Consider the following 16,745-nt stretch of genomic DNA (forward strand, 5'->3'; position numbering starts at 1 on the left):
GCACTTTTAAATAACTCACAAGAACAGCAACGTGGAAGTCCAGTCCCATGATCCAGTCACCTCCCACCAAGCCCCTCCTCCAACACTGAGGATTACAATTCAACATGAGATTTGGATAGGGACACAGAGTCAAGTAATATCAAGCGAAGTTTATTTGATCTGAGATGTCCAAATATAAAATGTGTTGGGATTAATGAATAAGAGACAACAAAATATCACAGACTATGGCCAGACACAGTGTCTCACACCTGTAATCCCAGAATTTTGGGAGCCTGAGGTGGGTGGATCACTTGAGCTCAGGAGTTTGAGACCAGCCTGGGCAACATGGCAAAACCCCATTTCTGCAAAATATTTAAAAATTGACTGGGCAAGGTGGTGTGCTCACCTATAGTCCCAGCCACTGGGAGACTAAGGTGGCGGGATCACCTGTGATCAGGGGGTCGACCAGCCTGGGCAACAGAATGAAACCCTGTCTTTAAAAAAAAGTCACAGACTACCTGGCCTTCCTCCCTGGAGACTCCTCTTTGCATTTCACAGAAAAGAAAGTGTGACTCAAAACAAAAGGCCGCACTATGGTAGTGGCAGGAACAGGGACTTAGGATCAAGTTTGAATGTCAGGTCTGATAATAGCTGTATGAACTTTAAAGATCACACAGGCCGAGTCTACTTCTTCATTTGGCAAATGATAGGTGCAGCATACAGAATTAGAGATAAGCATATACAAAATTCTCAGCACCAGCCTAACTAACACAAAATACGTTCCCAATGCATGGTAGTTGTTATCGTTAAGCCATGATAAACGGGGATAAAGAGGAAGGAGAAGCAACATCTACAAAAAATCAGATATCCCCCTCTGCATGCTTCCAAGGTCATTTTGAGGGTCATCTAAGAGGGACCATATCTACTGATCATCAGGCCAGGACATAAGAGGGGTTGTGAGAGTCCATTTTTCAACTCCCTGCTTATACCTCAAGCTGCTTTTGATTGATTGTAGCCTGCATTTCTCTATGAAACAACTCATTTCTAAATCACTAAGACATTTCTAAGATCACTAAGACCTAAGATCCTGTGACTTCTATGTTGTTAAGCCAACAAAATTTTTTTAGTCCTTCTTGATATTACTTGACCTCTTGATGTTGCTTGATTCCATTGGTTACTTTCTCCTTCTTGAAATTATCTCTTCTCTTGGCTTCTGTGGCATCAGAATCTTGTGACTATTTCTATTTTTGACTGTGCATTCTTAGTCTTATAGGTATACCCTCTTCAAATTCTCAAAACATGTTGTGTTTTGTCATGGACAGAGGGAGGGGAACAACACACTCCAGGGCCTGTCAGGGGGTGGGGACAAAGGGAGGGAGAGCATTAGGACAAATACCTAAAGCATGAGTGGCTTAAAACCTAGACAATGGGTTTAAAGGTGCAGCAAACCACCATGGCACATGTATACCTATGTAACAAAGCAGCACGTTCTGCACGTGTATCCCAGAACTTAAAGTAAAATAATAAAATAAAATAACATGTTGTGTTTTGTAAGTTAAATTCAGTAGGACAAGGGAGCATACAAATAACAGAGGCAATATACTGGTATGTGGGTATGTTGTAGGGGTCCAGCAGCAGCCCGCACATGTGTAGCTCAGGCTTCAGGCTCAGCAAACAGCATACCCAAAGCTGTTGGCCCTGTATGTGTGCCAGTGACTGGGACAGTCCAGAGGTGAAGGGAAGCAGCGGAGTAGAGCCAGGCTGGGACCTTGGTACGGAATGATGGTAGTGACAGCAGCAATAGCAGTAGCAGCAGCAGAAATGCCAGGACAGGAACTGTTGGTGCTTAGGTAGTAAATTTCAGCAGTATATTATAGAATCTTCAGTTTAAAAAACTGCTCAGTCTTACAAGACAAATATCCACAGGCTTAGAAATGGAAATTAAATTCTAAGCGTACCATGTTTGACAGAAAATAACACTATTATCATATGGAGCACTGGATAAACCATGTACAAATGAGGTAAACAATTTTTAAATTAATTTTTTCTTATCATTGAAGATATAGCAATAGAATACATAACAGATATTTTGAAATATACACAAATTAGAAAGTTTCTTGTACAACCTCCACAAGTTATGAAAAGCATCAAGGGAAATAATGAAATGTCATTATATAAATTTACATTTGAAATTAAATTCAGACTTACAGAAAATTTGCACCAAGAGTTACATCTTTTTCTAGAGAAAACAAGAGTCATCAGCTCTAGATGTACTGAAAAGTATATTTTGACATAATTTATCAGAAATTTATCCCAATATTGTTGCAACCCATAAAATACTCTTAACAGCTCCAGTAATCATTGCATTAGCAGAAAGATCTTCTTAAAATTAAAATTATCAAAAATGATTTGTGATTTTGAAATTGCCAAGAGCAATTAATGCTGTGTTCAGTTATATAGATTAAAAAATGGAGAGGGGTGGTGGAAGCAGGGAGAGCATTAGGAAAAATAGCTAATGGATGCTGGGCCTAATACCTAAGTGATTGGATTATTTCTGCAGCAAAGCAGCATTAACAAACCTGCACATCCTGCACATGTACCCCTGAACTTAAAATAAAAATAAAAGTTGAAGAAAAAAAAGAAAGTGATGTTGCTAAAAATTTAAATTCATTTGCATCAGCTAATACCTGCATGTGAATTTGCAAAACTGTGAGTCAGAAAAAAATCTTATGATAATCATGATATCAGATTATTAAGTATTACATATTGTACTACATAAAATTATGACACAAAAAATACTATTTTTACAATTTGTAAGCTTATGCTGCTCATTTATCTTGGCCGTAGCTATTACGTTTTGAAATTCACTGAATTTTTTAAAGGAAAAAACTTAATATTTTAGTATATTTAATGTATTTTTTTTGTTTTTTTAACAAAGAGTCCCAAATTTTATTTTGCACTGAACCCTGCAAACTTTGTAATGAATCCTGATTCCTTCCAGAAGGGAAGGAGAGAACAGGGTGGTAAGAAGTCTGAGCCATCCACTTCCCTTCCTCTCTCGATTCCTTTAACCATAGCATCTCTCTGTCAAATGTAACCCCTGAATGTGCCATGCCATGTATCATATATAACTCCTGAATGTATTATGCCATCATGTATGATCTGTAACCCCTGAACACACCATGCCATGTATGATATGTAACCCCTGAACACACTAAGTCATGCATGATATGGCATCATATTTGGGGGTCGTGGTGCTAAAAAGTTTAGAAACCTCCCATCTAGTCCAACTACACACATAGGAGGGAACAAACTAATGCTTAGGAAGATGAGGTGATTTTTCTAACTTCAGGGTTCGTCTGAAGACAACCTGCCATCACCATGCTGCTTTCTTGGTATCCATGACTTCATCCTGGTGATATGATATGTTCAGGAGTTGAATCTAACACATAGCATGGTGTGTTTGGGGTTATATATGATGCATGACATGAGGGGTTCAGGGATTATATACGAAATCCCTTTTTCTGGAACCCAGTTTGAAGATCCCTATTATTACCCTACTTTAAAGCATAAAAGTTGAAAAAGGTTGGCGAGGGTATGCCCAAAAGTGAGCATTTATTTATCTATTTCTTATTCTAAAAGGTATTACCTAATCTTAAAGCCATTTGCAAAGCAGGTAATAAAATACGCTTTCAACCTAAATTTTTCTATTGTCCTAATGTTTTAATGTTGATAAAAACAGACATAAAAATAGAGTGTTGTCTCAGTGTCATTCTTACCATAGTGCTCATGTTCTTCAAGTCTGGTATCAGCAATCTCCTCTAAAGCAGAAACAAAAAGTGCTGCTACTTCAGATAGATGTTTATTGACTGAGTTGGATGATTTCATCCTCCAGAGAATCTCTGTGCTTCAGAGAAGTCCTGGCTATAAAAAAGAATTATTTGCAAAGACCTGATAGATTCCAACATTCTTAAAAATACAAACTAACTCATTGCTGAGTCATAACAAAGGGGTGAGTACAAGGTCTGTGGAGTCACAGAGACTGAGGTTCAAATTTCTGATCCATTAACTAATATTTGTGAGAACAAGTTACTGTCAAAAAAAAAAAAAAAAAAATCTCCAAACTTGGAAATAGGGAAAAAAGGTGGGAACAGATCTTTTCAATATCATATGGGGCAAAAGTCCCATAGGATTGTCTAGACCTGTAATTAGTTCATCTCATTTTCACTCTTGATTAAAAGGCCTCATACTTAAGGAATTTAATGATTAATTTGCAGGGTTTTGTCCAGTAGAGATGTAAACAATTTCCAATCAATGGAACAGACAATGCAAAATAGTGATGGCCTATTGAATATTAAGCAGTTTTACATCTAACTCAGCAATTTTATCTTAACATATCTTTGTTAAGTTGCCAATAACTGCCATCACTTCTTAAATGCTCTTTGAACTGATTATGACATCTTACTTGTTCCCTCATTAATTAATTAGTTCAATAAAATAATGGACATATGTCCCTTTTATATTTACCTGAGAGTCATGATTTTATCCTTTTGAAAATTATACCCTAACATGACTTAACTCTCTTTGCCTCTGTTTCTCTATCTGTAAAATGGAAAAGACCTACTTTTTAAGGTTTCTGTTAGAATTAAGAGGCAGGATATGTAAGGCACTTAGCACAGAAACTGTTGCCAAGTAAATGCACATGAGGCCTTAAGCTTTCAATGTGAATCTAAAGAGAGGATTTAAGGCAGCTGAAATCGGGATTGGGGTCCAGTTTATCACTGTTCACCTTCAGCTTCTTTCCTAAACACTCACATACACTAGATTTTACAAACTTCCCTGAAACAATTTCTCCTTTTTTATAATCACATTCTTTAAAATCTTACTTGCTGGTCCTTTGCTAACTGTATACCTCACACCTCATGGAAATAATGTCCAATGAGAACTACATGTAAGTGGCAGAGCTAGGTGACCTTTGTCACTGGAAGCTTTCCAGTGCTAGTTTCTCAGGCAGTCATATGGTTTAAAAAGTCCACAATACTATCAATCAAGTAAATGTAAACCAAAAGATAGAAAAGGTTTTTCTCAGAAATTGTGCATCAGCATTTCCATATTCAAATGGTAAAATTATTCAAGATGTAAAACGGTGACATCAAAGATGACATTTTCAATGAAAGATATGCTAAAGAAATAAATTCAGTTGTGAACACATTCTGTAAACTGTTTTCTTTAATGTGTGCCCCTCCCTGAGAGCTCTCAAAACTAGAGAGTTCTCATATATTTGAATTTCTAGTGTTTCCCTTTTGCCACCAAAATATATATATACTCTTTCTCACCCCCATTCCCCAAATAAAAGCAGCCTCAAATTTACCTATCAGAGTCCAAGTACACCTTAAATATTGAGGAAGCCTAGCTAATTCTCTCCACATGCTGACAGTTTCTACTGCTTGAAGCTCAGGTGAGTCCCCAGGGATCCCACTTTTTTGAAACTCTGTACACAGAATAGCAGAATGACACATTTCCCCAACACCCATTCTGTGCAGTCTTTGAAAAATATAAATCTAGGGTCGAGTAACTGAAAAACACAGAAGACAAATAGCTAAGTAATAGCACTTTATAAACTACTCAGAACTCCTGAATAAACTGTTTTAAATCCTAAAGTTGTTAGCTATAGAAGAGCAACTTAACACACAAAAAAAAGTCAAAGGAGCAAAAAAAAGTTAACAAACAACTTAACAAAACAAGCAACAACTTAACAAAAAAAAGTCAAATCACCATGCTTGAAGAACAGAACTGCCCTTGGCCTGCACAACATGTGCTTTGTTAAAAGGCTTACTTTGTTCTCCTAGCCCTTTGAGTGTGTGTGTAGTTCCTGGACCTGTGCTCGCCTCATAGCCAACATGGCCCCTGCTAGTAGGAAAGCAGTGGCCCAGCACAGTGCTCTCAGGGGCTGGGGTGCCGGAGTTCCTCGCTAGCCTCACAAGTCAGAACACTAGGAGACACCACAGAATCTGGAAGAGTCATTCCAGGGGCAACTCAGTCTACACCCAACCCTTCTCATCTGCATCCTGGTTCCTGAAACTGTTATAATAGGAGACAAAATCTCTCATTCTGTAGATAATGTTACAACTTACAGATTTGCAGTTTTGTCTTTATTGTATACCAAATTTCTTTAAATATTAGAGTCTATTTTCCAACATTTTATTATGAAAAATTTCAAGCATACAGCAATGTTGAGATAATTTTATATAGCTATGTAATTTTTCATATATGCAGCCCTCTAGCCATCTTATTTTCTGACTTTCTTATTTGTTTCTAAATGAATTGCAGACAGCAGCTTAATTCCCTCCAAATACTTTAGTATACATATCATTAGATTAGACTCCAATATTATTTTTCGATTTTTTTCTTTCAAGAGAAACTATATACAATGAAACGGGCAAATCTTAACTGTATATTCACTGAATTTCACAAAGTGAAATTACATCTTTATAACCCAAACTCCTATCAAGATACAAAACTGCTGAAAACCATCATTCTCCACAAACTAACATAGGAACAGAAAACCAAACACCACATGTTCTCACTCATAAGTGGGAAGTGAACAGTAAGAAGACATAGACACAGGGAGGGGAACATCACACACTGGGGCCTGTCGGAGGGTGAGGGGCAAGTGGAGGAATAGCATTAGGAGAAATACCTAATGTAGATGACCAGTTGATGGATGCAGCAAACCACCATGGCATATGTATACCTACATAACAAACCTGAACGTTCTGAACATGTATCCCAGAACTTAAAGCATAATAAAAAATGAAAAAATAAAAGATATGAAAACACCCTAAGAAAAAAGATATAAAACTGAATCTACTTCTCTGGGTTGCCAGCTTTTAACCAATGACCTGTCTTTTCATGCCCTAGTAACAATGGGTTTTAAATATCTCAGCTTTAAAATATGTTTTATAATCTGGGGCCAGGAGCAATGGCTCAGCCCTGTAATCCCAACACTTTGGGAATCCTAAAGGGGGCCGGTCACTTGATGTCAGGAGGTCAAGACCAGCTTGGTCAACATGGCAAAATCCCATCTCTACTAAAAATACAAAAATTAGCCAGGCATGGTGATGTGCACCTGCAGTCCCAGCTACTTAGGAGGCTGAGGCAGGAGAATCACTTGAACCTGGGAGGCGGAAGTTGCACTGAGCTGAGCTCTTGCTGCTGTACTCCAGCCTGGGCGACAGAGACAAAATTGAATAAATACAGTAATAAAATCTGTATGCCTTGTTCCTTTTATTACTCTTATTTTTGTAATGATTTTGGCTATTCTGGCGTGTTTAACTTTCCTTTTGAATTTTCAAATCAATTTATTTAATCCCCACCCCCATCCCTCACAGAAAAGAAGGTGAAGGAGGAGGAAGTGGAGGAGGAGGAAGTGGAGGAGAAGGAGGAAGACTCCTGTTGTTATTTCTAACTGACTCGCATGAAGTATAGAGATTAATTTAGGAATGAGTAAAATGTTGTGATATTCAGTCTACCTTTCCAAGAACAGGAAATGCCTTTCCATTTAGTCAAGCCTTCTTTGACGTCCCTCGGTCGTGTGTCAGAACTTTCTTCATAAAATTTTTGCACATTTCTTATCAAGTTTATTCTCTTCTAAAATTATTTTTGGTGGTTATTATGTTTTACGCATCATACTTTTTAAAATGTTTTAAATTATATTTTAAATTTTTGTGGGTACATGGTAGGTATACATGCTATCATACTTTGTTATATGGATTTTGTATACAGATAACAAATTTGCTTATGGTCATTAGGAATTTTTCAGTTGATTCTCTTGGGTTTTGATATATACAATCATTATCTACAAACAATAATTTTATCTCCTGCTTTCCAATTTCCATATCTCTTTTTTTCCTTTTTAATAATAGCATCAACTTGTACTGACAGAAGAATGCCTTCATTAGGGAGGCATTAGTGCTTTTAACAACTTTTATCTATCTCCTTATAGTCAATGATCTCTAAATATACTAAATGACCTTCCTCTTCTGAGATGGTTTTATCAATTTACCTTTTTCTAAAATTATTCCACTTCACTTCAGTTTCGTTGAACAGAGTCAATTATTCCCATTTCCTCTGGATTTGTGGTAATTTTTCTATTCTTGTTTCTCATTTTGTGTAATTGTGCTTTGTTTGTTTTAACCAGTTTTTCTTTCCTCTGTTTTTATTTTTATTTCAATAGGTTTTGGGGAGCAGGTGGTGTCTGATTACATGGATAAGTTCTTTTTTTGTTTTTTGTTTTTTGGTTTATTTTATTATACTTTAAGTTCTAGGGTACATGTGCACGACATGCAGGTTTGTTACATATGTACACATGTGCCATGTTGGTGTGCTGCACCCATTAACTCGTCATTTACATTAGGTATATCTCCTGATGCTATCCCTCCCCCCTACACCCTCCCCATGACAGGCCCCAGTGTGTGATGTTACTCTTCCCGTGTCCAAGTGTTCTCATTGTTCAGTTCCCACCTATGAGTGAGAACATGCGGTGTTTGGTTTTTTGTCCTTGTGATAGTTTGCTCAGAATGATGGTTTCCAGTTTCATCCATGTCCCTACAAAGGACATGAATGCATCCTTTTTATGGCTGCATAGTATTCCATGGTGTATATGTGCCACATTTTCTTAATCCAGTCTATCATTGATGGACATTTGGGTTGGTTCCAAGTCTTTGCTATTGTGAATAGTGCCACAATGAACATACATGTGCATGTGTCTTTATAGCAGCGTGATTTACAATCCTTTGGGTATATACCTAGTGATGAGATGGCTGGGTCAAATGGTATTTCTAGTTCTAGATCCTTGAGGAATTGCCACACTGTCTTCCACACTCGTTGAACTAGTTTACAGTCCCACCAACAGTGTAAAAGTGTTCCTATTTCTCCATAATGGGTAAGTTCTTTAGTGGTGATTTCTGAATTTTTCATACACTGTACCCAATGTGTAGTCTTTTATCCCTTGCCATCCCCACTTTTTCCCTCAAGTCCCCAAAGTCCAGTGTATCATTCTTACGCTCTTGAGTCCTCATAGCTTAGCTTCCACATATGAGTGAGAACATATGATGTTTGGTTTTCCATTCCTGAGTTATTTCACTTATAATAATAGTCTCTAATAACATCCAGGTTGCTGCAAATGCCATTATTTCATTCCTTTATATGGCTGAGTAGTATTTCATGGTATATATACACACATACCACGTATATATATACACCATATATATATACCATGTATATATACCATATATATATACACCAAAATTATATATATATATATATATATAATTTTCTTAAGTGTCCTGTTTTCGCCACAACCATGCCAACACTTATTGTTTTTTGATTTTTTGATTATGGCCATTCTTGCAGGAGTGAGGTGGTATTACATTGTGGTTTTTACTTGCATTTCCCTGATTATTAGTGATGTTGAGCATTTTTCCATATGTTTTTTGGCCATTTGTATATCTTCTTTTCAGAACTGTCTATTCATGTCTTTAGCCCACTTTTTGGTGTGATTTTTTGGTGTTTGTTTTTTTGTTTGTTTGTTTTTTCTTGCTGATTCCTTTGAGTTCCTTGTAGGTATTAGTCCTTTGTCAGCTGTATAAGTTGTGAAGATTTTCTCCCTCTCTGTGGGTTGTCTGCTTTAACTAATTTTTGAAAACTAGCTCTTGAATGTATTTCTTAGTTTCTTGCTTTTTCTGTTTACATTTCATTAATGTTTCCTTTTATTTTTATTTGTTCTTTTCCTTAATTTTTCTTAGGTTTAATTTCTTGTTCTTTGTCTAGTTTTTAAAATGTGACACTTAATTTATTTGTTCTCATCTGTTCTTGCTTATCTGTGAAAACATTTAGGGTTATATATTTTTTCTCTGAACACAGCATTAGCTTGAGTTCTAACACATAATACTTTAATTAATGGTATCTTCTAGATATTCTGACCTTTAAAATTTGATTTTCTCTTTAATCAAGAAATTGTTTAAGATAATTTTTAAATTTCCAAGTGGTGCCGGGCACAGTGGCTCACATCTGTAATCCCAGCACTTTGGGAGGCCGAGGTGGGCAGATCACCTGAGACCAGGAGTTCGAGACCAGACTGGCAACACGGCAAAACCCCGTCTCTACCAGAAATACAGAAAAATTAGGCAGGCGTGGTGACAGGAGCCTATAATCTCAGCTACTTGGGAGATTGAGGCAGGAGAATCGCTTGAACCCGGGAGGCAGAGGTTGCAGTGAGCCAAGATCGAGCTGTTGCACTCCAGCCTGGGCAACAAGAGCAAAACTCCATCTCAAAAAAACAAATAAATAAAATAAATTTCCAGGTGGTATTTTGCTGTTTAAGATGATTCCACCAGCGCAGTGGCCCATACCTGTAATACCAGCTAATGGGGGCATATCACTTGAGCCCAGGAGTTTGACACCAACGTGGGCAACATAGTAAAACCCCGTCTCTACAAAACATTCTTTTAAATTAGCTTGGACCACATGTCTGTGGTCCAAGCTACACAAGAAACTGAGGCGGGAGGATTGTTTGAGCCCAGGAAGTTGAGGCTGCAGTGAGTCGTGATTGTATCACTGACCTCCAGCCTAGGTGACAAAGCAAGACTGTCTCAAAATAAAATAAACTATACGGTAAAATGTTTTACAGAAGAAATATTTTAATGTAAGGTATACATTTATGAATCTGTTCAGGGACTTTTGTTTCCTATATGTTGGAGCTTTTCTTTTTGGTGTGATTATGGCTCACTGTATTGGAGCTTTGTTTATAAAGTATTCCTATATAATGTAGGCACATGTATATATGCATATGTTTTTAAATACACTTTTAATATGTATTAACTACTATGCCCTAAAATTGTATTTGCTACACAAATACATTGACTAGTTTATTCCTTAATTATTATCCATTATAATAGAAGACCAAATCTCAGAGAGATTAAGCAAGATCTCTGAATCCAAATAGTAGAGCTACGATACCTGCCAAGTTATGGCTGATTCCAAGGCCTATGCTCTTCCCAAACTGCATCACTAGAACCATGGAAGAAAACAAAATATGAATTATATACCATTTATAGAAAATAGATACGGCACACAGTACCACAAATAGGCAATGCCTTAGCATGTTTGAGACGCATAGTGAGAAACGTAGTTATGTTATTTCACATTTCATAAAAGCACAAGACTTTTGTAGATTTCAAATGCAGAGAATACGCCAGGAAAATCATCATTCTGCTCTTAATGTTCTTTCAGATTTCCAGGTATTTCCTGGAAGAGTTTTCTTTCAATATTTCACTCTCACCATCAAGAAATTCTTCTTCATACTTAACCTATTACTTCATGCTGGGGTTTAGCCATCTCTTTGGAATTCTTTAGAGATAGAGAGTAGCTGGTCCCTATTTTCTACATAATAATCCCTCATAAACTTGAAGCCTTCCATAGTAATCTTGTCTCTGGGATACATAACCCTAATTCCTAAGTCCCATCTTTTTTTTCAAATGTTTTCTTTAAAGGTGGTTATTTTTATGCCTGGAGAGAAAGATGATATTTATATTGTCCACATCCTTTTTCAATTGTATTGAGTGTTAAGGGGTTATTGCACGGTGAGATGATAAAAGTTGCAGTATGACTGATGTATGGTGCCTACGAGTCTGTTCATGTCTCCCAAGGCCTTTTAACCTAGGTAATAAGGTTTTGGGCACTTGCTGTCCATATCTCACACTCAAGGTGCTGAGGAAAATCAAAACTGCCCATGTCCAAGAAAATTATGAGAAAAGCATGTAAATAGAGAAATTCCAGGGATGAGTAGTGTTTTTGTATGAACTGCAGGTATCCTTACAAAAAAAAAAAATTGTTTTACTTAATAGGTAGCATACAAAAGAAATAAAATGAATGCCTGGGATCTATAATAGCAGAGTATGTGTTTTTATAAAGAAAAGAAAAGAAAGATAGGTCATCTACAGCTTTTCTCACTTCAGAACTCTAGAATGATTTCTGAGTGATGGGCATTTCTAGAGATCATGCTAATAGCAGAAATCTAATAACATAATAATGGAAGAACAAAAAGATGGAGGTGTTTATTGGGACTGAGTTACTGTACGAAAGAACCACAATTATGAAAGTGAGTTATATAAAGGATAAAACCATCAATGCTAAGGGAATTACTTGAAAGAATAAATTAATTCTGTATTGCATCACAAACAAATATTAATAAGAGATAAGAATAATCAAGAGCTTTACTAGATGCCAGGTGTTGTTTTAGGCACATGACATACATCAATCTAATTCTCACAACGTCCTACCACGTAAGGTTTCTTAACCCAATTTTACAGATAAGAAAACTGAGGCAAAAGAGGTTAAATTATCTGACAAAAGTCACAATGGAGGTACAAGAAAGATTTGGAATTCTAACACAGGTAGTCTGGCCCAAGAGTCTTTGGTCTATCAATGTCAGAAGATGATTTTAGCTAGGACTGAGCTATTGAATCTACCAATTCATCAAAACTGACCATTCTCAAAGGTTCTGATTGCATTTTAATTTCAATGTTCTCTAGTACTATAGTCGTAGGTATGATTAAGAGAGACCATGCCCATAGGTGAATTTTTTTTTTCACTGTTTAAGGAATTTTTTTGGAGGAAGAATTTTGTAATCCAAATTACGTTTCCTTGCTCAGTTATCAATTCTGTTACTTAAAACAGAACTGACATTTTGAGCCATTCCACAGCGAAGAATTACAAAATTAAAGAGAGGAATGCTTTAAATTTTTGTATTTGCTGAAAATTCTGTTTCCCAGGGTCTATAAAACATCATTTTTTTTTAATATTTTACTATTTTTGTGGGGATTTTTGTTTTATTTTTAAATCAGTAAGTAATCTAGGACTAACATTACATTTGCTAGACCTGGCATTTTCTCAGTACATAAGGTTCAAAGTTTCCCTTCCTTTTTTATTTATTTTATATTTTGCAATTTTTTTTCCATAATATTTAAGTTTTTCGATGTTTAGATATTTTTCTTCGGTGAAGCACAAGTTTCTTTTCGTGGTCCCTGATCAATTTTAAACAGTTGGAACACCAGTGGCACTGTTAACTGCTTTCTGGGCAGCCTCTTTAGCTTGGTGGGCTTGTAGTACAGCTACAGCTTCATCAACCTTACAACGGAGTAACTCTGGAGACTCCAGCCTATGAAGAAGTTCTGAATTATCAGTCTCCAACAACATCCCAGTGATTTTTACCAGCAAGAGTAGGGTGCGTGGCTTGAATAAAAGGAAACAGCCATTCACCCAACATTTGCTTTTCCTCTTGAGGAGGGGCAGAAGCCAACATGGAAGCAGTCAAAGGTTCCTGACATTGTACATGAACAGCAGGCTATTGCATTGTAACTTGTGGCTGTGCATTAAGATGTTGCTGAGGATTGCGAACTCCCGCAGCATATTTATAACTGTGTAAAGGTGCAGACAGCAGGAGTAACTGCAGCAGCTGCAGCTGCAGGACATGGACCCATTGTCTGTGTTGATGTGTTAGCAACACACTGTGTTGACATGACTCGTGGAACCTGTGAAGAAGCTGGTCTCATAGTACTAAATGGTGGTCTAGGAGCAGCTGGGCGGGTAGCACCGGGCGTATTTTGGAATGGATGACGTCTGGCACCCTGAGCAGCCCAGTGAGGACTTGGTCTTAGTTGAGCAATTTGGCTAGGAGGATGGTATGCAGCAAAGTTCTGAAATTGTGAGATAGCTGCCATGAAGTAACCTGAAGGAGGTGCTGGCTGGTAGGGGTTGATTACAGGGTTGGGCACAGTTCATACACTTGGCATTCTTTGCCTATACTGGTTAGTGAGGTGAGTCTGGCACTCTCCTTTGCACTGAGCTGAAGCTACATACAATGGCTTTGTGGCCACAATTCTACCATTCATTTCTGTAACTGCTTTAGTGGCTTCTTCTGGGGAGGAGAAACATACAAAACCAAACCCGTGCTGTGACCACCCTCCATCATAACCTTTGCACTAGTGATTGTACCAAATGGAGAAAACTTTTCTGGAGATGTTCATCATCAATACCATCATCAAGATTTTTCACATAAAGATTAACATTCTAGTATCTGGTGATCCTATCTTGCTTCATCAGTTCAAATTTGCGCTTAAGTTCCGTCTGCTGTTCCACATTTTTCTGAACTCGATCAACGTAAATTTGTTTTCCATTGAGCTACATTTCCATTAATCTCATTCACAGCTTTCTGTGCATCGTCATGCCTTTCAAAGCTTACAATCCAAATCCTGCAGATTTTCCACTTTCATCAATCATTATTTTCACACTTAAGGCAGGCCCAAACTTGCCGAACAGATTCCTAAGGCGCTCATTATCAATGTCTTCTCCAAAATTCTTGATGTAAACATTGGTGAACTCTTTTGCCCTAGCTCCAAGTTCAGTTTCTCATTTTTTACGAGACTTAAATTGTCCAACAAATACTTTGCGACCATTAGGAGCATCCCATTCATTTTTTCAATAGCTCTTTCAGATGCTTCCTGCATCTCAAAGCATACAAATCCATGGTCCTTAGAACCATTTTCATCACAAACCACTTTACATGAAATGATGTTACCAAAAGCAGAAACAAAGAGGACACAAACAAATGGAAGAACATACCATGCTCATGGATAGGAAGAATCAATATCGTGAAAATGGCCATACTGCCCAAGGTTATTTATAGATTCAATGCCATCCCCATCAAGCTACCAATGAGTTTCTTCACCGAATTGGAAAAAACTGCTTTAAAGTTCATATGGAACCATACAGTGCTTTATTATCAATGGATTTGTCCAGATTTTTAATGAATATATTGCCTATTCCACTTTTGCGAAGTGATGGTTCACACTGAGACCACATGATGCGTACTGGCTTGCCCTTTATAAAATCTAAATTTACAAAGCACACTCGGCGTCCGCCGGCTGCTGGAAGTTCACATAGGCCTAGCCCAAGCAGGGGCGGGTGATCAGGTCCCTACAGACCCGGATGGAGAGGATAGGCCTGGCTATGCTGAACCTAGAGCATCGCCTCAGTCACGTCCGGGTGGAGGCCACCCAGGTAGAGCGAGGCCATGGTGTAGCTGGGGGCGCTAGGGTTCATCTCGGCACAGCTGTCCGCAGGGTCACAGGCCGCGACCTTTCCGTGACAGGAGGAGAGCGAGTGCCTGGGTCTGGGGTCCGGGGCCGGACCCGGTGGGAGGGAGTGGGGGCAAGCGCAGAGGGACAAAAATCAGCCGGACTCGAAAACTACTCAGTGGCTGCAGGACGGCTACAGGCTGGGAGTGAGGGTGGCGGTGTCGGGTCCGGGCAGCGGGAAGGCCTTGGTCTCTTGGTTCCTTCTTGGACCTGCTGCTGGGCTGCAGGCCGCGGGGGGTCGGTCTCGGCTGCTTCACCGGGTTATTTTATAAAAGAGGAAGAAAAAAAAAAGTCTCCTGAGGGGGAGAGGCGATTTTTTTGTAAAATGGCGGGGGGGGGATGTTGTTAAACGACTTTTTTAGATTTTTATTTTTTATTGTTTAATAACAAATGTGTGTTCCAAGCCCGGAGCACACACTCAGCACTCTCAGCACTAACCGCCCTGTAGAAGGGCCCACAGGTGAATTTTAAAGGAGGATCCTCCATCAGATATGAACCTCTGGCTCAAATCAGCATGTTCCCTCGACCAGTCTCCTCTGGAATGCACTTGGATTTAATACACTCCAACCACAGTGTTTCTACTTTGAACTTATAGTCACACCAGTGTCTCATTCCTTTGATGGGATTATTGTATTATCTGTGTCTGCATTTGCCTCTATACCACTGGATTAAAGCTCCTAAAAAAGCAAGGATACTGCCTTCTTTATGTTTGTATTACCAAGCATCCAACTCTGTAATGTTTCTTCCCAACAAGCAGGGGCTACCCAGGCCAGTGGTCACCTGGGGCACAGAGTGAGTGCAAAGTACCTTAAACCTCTGGGGTGGCTGGCATGAAAGATCAGACGCCAGGTGCAGAGACCTGAGGATACTAGCGTTGAAGCCAGACAAATAGTACAAACACCACACTGCCGAGTCCACAGGTTGAGATGGAAAAGCAGGAAGAAGTGGAGCAGGAGAGAAAGTAGGCACAGGGAAAGTGGGTTAAGACCCAGAAATGCCAAAGTAAAATCAGACATTTGTACATCATCAGAGAAGCATATTTCATACAATTCCCATAATAGAGCCTTTTAAATGCCACCAGTTCCTTTGTGGCTTTCTTGCCATCTTTGTCTATACAGAAGTGTTTATAAAATTGTTTCAAGGATTTTTCCTATTTCATAAAAGATAAGTGAGAAATGGAAAACTGCAGTGCACCTTATTGTAGTAAAAAAAAAGCACAGATCTTATAAAATTGTTACACAGATGAAAGTCATTCTATGTGCTTTACATGCTAACTCTTCAGCTTCCATCTAGGGTTCACTGTACTTAAGCTAATTCAAGTGTAAGTTTGACTTTGGAGGAAAAATATAAAGCTTTAAAACTTGTAAAAATTGCTACAACAGCATCTTCAAAATGTGCTACTGAATGCAATGGTAACTACATAATTTAATCTTTCTGGTTTGCTTGTATTACAAATCTCCTTATAACATGTAAATGTCTTGTTCAACTTTCAGACATTTGACTTTCAAACAGATTTTTCAGAAACTCATTATGTAAAAAAGTAGGAGACTCTCTGGTATAAAACTTTTA

The 16,745-nt window shown here is 38.2% G+C and overlaps 1 pseudogene across 1 annotated transcript; it reads right to left on the reverse strand.

Annotated features, from left to right (window-relative positions):
* Positions 1–12,960: 12,960 nt before the first annotated feature.
* LOC111526529 lies at positions 12,961–15,141 on the reverse strand (annotated as a pseudogene). The gene is made up of 2 exons (XR_003309402.1): positions 14,801–15,141; positions 12,961–14,631 (listed from the first exon to the last, which is right to left on the reverse strand). The product of XR_003309402.1 is annotated as a polyadenylate-binding protein 1-like (transcript).
* Positions 15,142–16,745: the final 1,604 nt, after the last annotated feature.

This window comes from Piliocolobus tephrosceles, chromosome 2, assembly GCF_002776525.5.
Source record: "Piliocolobus tephrosceles isolate RC106 chromosome 2, ASM277652v3, whole genome shotgun sequence".
NCBI classification, from domain to species: domain Eukaryota; kingdom Metazoa; phylum Chordata; class Mammalia; order Primates; family Cercopithecidae; genus Piliocolobus; species Piliocolobus tephrosceles.